Genomic DNA, 4,169 nt, shown 5'->3' on the forward strand with positions numbered 1-4,169 from the left:
AAGCGCGCTCGTCGACTTCCTCCGTGAGAATCGGAATATCTTTGCCTGGTCAACTCGATGATTTGGTAGGTGTTACGAGGGAGCTCGCTGAGCACTCTCTAAACGTCCGGAAAGATGCCAAGCCGGTGCGGCAACCATCATGCGCCGGTTCGCTGAAGACAGAAGAAAGATCATAGGAGAAGAGGTAACCAAGCTGCTAGTTGCCGGGTTCATTGTGGAGGTCACGCACACAGAGTGGCTGGCCAATCCGGTAATGGTTGAAAAGAAGAAAGATGAGAACCTGGAGGCAAAAGCTCCGAAGGTGTGGCGCATGTGCATCGACTACACCAACCTGAACAAGGCTTGCCCAAGAGATCCTTTTCCTTTGCCACGAATCGATCAAGTGATTGATTCAACTGCTGGGTGTGAGTTGTTGTCCTTCCTGGATGCCTATTCCGGTTTCCACCAGATTCCCTTGAAAAAGGAAGATCAAATAAAAACTGCGTTCATTACCCCGCACGGGGCTTATTGCTATGTCACTATGCCTTTTGGGTTGCGCAACGCTGGTGCAACGTATCAGCGCTGTATGCAAAAATGCTTGTTTGATCAAATTGGAAAAAATGTGCAAGTCTATGTGGATGACATCGTGATAAAAACTAAGGTAAAGAACACTTTAATCGATGACATCCGGCAAACATTCGATAACCTAAGACGGTTCCGGATGAAACTCAATCCGGCAAAATGCACCTTTGGTGTCCCTGCCGGCAAGCTGCTCGGTTTCCTAGTATCAAGCCGGGGCATAGAGGTTAATCCGGTAAAGATCCGGGCAATAGAAAGAATGGCTATCCCTCGAGAGTTAAAAGATGTGCAAAAGTTTACCGGAAGCTTGGCATCGCTGAGCCGGTTTGTAAGCAGGTTGGGAGAAAAAGCTCTGCCACTCTATGCTCTCATGAAAAAATCCGACACGTTCGTCTGGACCCCTCAGTGTGACGCCTTAGCGTTTAAAGAGCTGAAAACAATGCTAGCCACAGCACCCATACTGGCTTCACCTCTAGAAAGAGAGCCTATGCTGTTATACATAGCAGCAACAAACCGGGTTGTGAGTGTAGTGGTTGTAGTTGAAAGAGAAGAGGAAGAAAAAACCGTCCAGAGGCCGGTATACTACTTGAGCGAGGTGCTCTCCCTCTCAAAACAAAACTACCCTCACTTCCAGAAAATGACTTATGGCGTGTACATGGCCGCCACCAAGCTCAAGCATTACTTTGAGGAGCACCCCATGAAGGTGGTAAGTGAAGCACCGATTTCCGACATCATGTCCAACAAAGACGCCAGCGGCCGGATTGCGAAATGGGCAATCCAGATATCACCATACGTGCCGGTGTATGAAAGAAGAGATGCCATAAAATCACAGGCTTTGGCTGATTTCCTTGTTGATTGGGCGGAGATGCAGTACAAACCGCCTGATCAGAGGATAGAATATTGGAAGATGCACTTTGATGGATCCAAGCTCAAGGAAGGTCTAGGTGCCGGTGTGGTGCTTACTTCCCCAAAAGGAGATCACCTCCGGTATGTTTTGCAAGTACATTTCAGGGCATCAAACAATGTCGCTGAATATGAAGCTTTGATCCATGGGCTTAAGGTCGCAAAAGAAATCGGTGCACACCGGATCATTTGCTATGGAGATTCAGACCTTGTGGTACAGCAGTGTTCCGGAGATTGGGATGCAAAAGATGCCAACATGGCCTCGTACCGGTTTCACGTGCAAAAGATTGCCGGGTTCTTCGAAGGGTGTGAGTTTCACCATGTGCCGCGAGCAGAAAATGAAGCCGCGGATGCTTTGTCCAAGTTGGGCTCATCTAGGCAAGAAATCCCTCCCGGAATAGCTTTGGCTCACCTAAGAGTGCCATCGATCAAGCCGAGCCCGGAATCAGAATCAATTTTTGTACCAGAGTCACATGTAGTACCCATGGATATCGATGAAGGGAACCCGGGGACTGCTCCGGCAAGCTCGGGGACTGCTCCGGTAAGCTCGGGGACTGCTGTACCCATACCGGAAGAAATGATGCTGGTGGATAGCATGGAAATAGATGCACCGGTGTTTCTGGTTCGAGAGATACCGTCATGGGTTAAACCTATTAAGGAATTCCTGATCAACGGCACCTTGCCGGCTGACGAAAATGAATCAAGGAGGATACAAAGAAGGTCCAAAGCTTACACATTCATCAATGGTGAGGTATACAAGAGAAGCGTTACCGGTGTCCTTCAAAGATGTGTGGAACCGGAGGAAGGAAAAGAAATGCTTGAGGAAATTCACCAAGGAGAATGTGGGCATCATGCTTCATCAAGGGCTTTGGTAGCAAAAGTGTTCCGGCATGGGTTCTATTGGCCCACTGCTTTGGAGAACGCTGAGGATTTGGTAAGAAAATGCAACGGCTGCCAGAGGTACGCCAAGCAAAACCATACCCCTGCATCCGGTTTAAAGACAATACCGCTAACATGGCCATTCGCTGTTTGGTGCCTTGACATGGTTGGACCATTCAAAACTGCAAGAAGCAGCATGACTCACATCTTGGTCATGGTGGATAAGTTCACCAAGTGGCTGGAAGTAAAACCTATCGCAAAGTGTGATGGGCATACAGCGGTGAAATTCCTAAAAGATGTCATTTTGCGGTATGGATACCCGCACAAAGATCATCATCAGATAATGGAACCAACTTTGCTCAAGGTGAGTTCAAAAGGTTCTGTGAAGACAACAACATCCGGCTGGATTTGTGCTCAGTGGCACACCCACAAGGCAATGGCCAAGTGGAAAGAATGAATGCTTTGGTGCTTTCCGGTATCAAGCCTAGACTCATTGATGCGGTGGAAAAGTCACCGGGGTGTTGGCTCGATGAGCTACCATCAGTACTGTGGAGTATAAGAACAACCCCAAACCGGTCTACCGGATACACTCCTTTCCTCATGGTTTATGGAGCAGAAGCGGTGATACCAACCGATATCATTCATGATTCACCAAGGGTACAGCTCTATACTGAGCAGGAGGTCAAAGAGGCCAGAGAAAACGATGTGGACTTGCTAGAAGAAGCAAGAGAGCTGGCTTTGGCAAGAACAGCCATTTACCAGCAAAACCTAAGACGCTATCATAACCGGAAGGTTAACCCAAGAGTTTTCCGGGAAGGAGATCTGGTACTTCGCCTAGTGCAGCGCACTGAAGGCCGGCATAAGCTCTTGCCACCATGGGAAGGTCCCTTCATTGTAAGCAAGGTGCTTCACAATGATGCATACTACTTGATAGATGCACAGGAGTGGAAGAAAGGAAAGGCGGACAGGTCCGGAGAGGAGAGCAAGCGTCCATGGAACGTAGCTCTGTTGCGCCCTTTCTACTCTTGAAGTGGTGGTGTAAGAAGTTCCTTTTTGTACCTTATATGCTATGAATAAAAGATGCCGGAACCTTGAATGAATCTCGGGGACTACCCCAACTTAAGTTGCATGTAACTTGTTTATTTTTTTTCAGTTTACCGGTTGCTTATTGAATGTTTTTCTTTCCGGTTTAGTAGTGTGCTAAATCCTACCGGAGTCTTCGACTCTGCTGCTGTCCGCAAACCGGCTTCATGGCAAGCAAGATAAACCGGTAGGAGATAAGCACATGAACTGCGAAAAGGGAGAGCAGGAAAGAACAATCCGGAAAGTTTAACTAACCCCGGTTAAACCGGTTTTTTGCAAAATTTCAAAATTATTTCTAAGTTCAAGAAGATGTTTGTTTGGTGAAAGAACCTTGTGCTCATACGCCAAAGAACGCCCAGAGAAGGCAGGCAGAGCCAAGGCAAAAGAACCAAGTATGCATCAAATTGGATGCGGAAGCAATTGAGAAATCTTTGCAGTACAGGATAAAGTCAAAACCAAAAGCAAATTATGCTAAGGCAAACTCATAAATACTTAGCTACCGGTATAACTTACCGGCAGGAAATGTTGTAGCACAACCACAGGCGAACTTAAAGTTTTACATCATAGACCCCGGCATTCGGGGCAGAATTTAACGAACATTGTTTCAAGGATAAGCGGGACCAACGAATGTATAGCGAGCAAACATTTCAAAGGGAATAATCACGCAGCGGGGGCTTCCGGAGGAGCAGCACCGGCATCGGCGTCATCCGGAAGCTCTTCTTCGGCTTCATCCTCCTCCTCGTCGA

Source organism: Lolium perenne, unplaced genomic scaffold (assembly GCF_019359855.2).
Source record: "Lolium perenne isolate Kyuss_39 unplaced genomic scaffold, Kyuss_2.0 unplaced33, whole genome shotgun sequence".
Classification (NCBI taxonomy): Eukaryota; Viridiplantae; Streptophyta; class Magnoliopsida; order Poales; family Poaceae; genus Lolium; species Lolium perenne.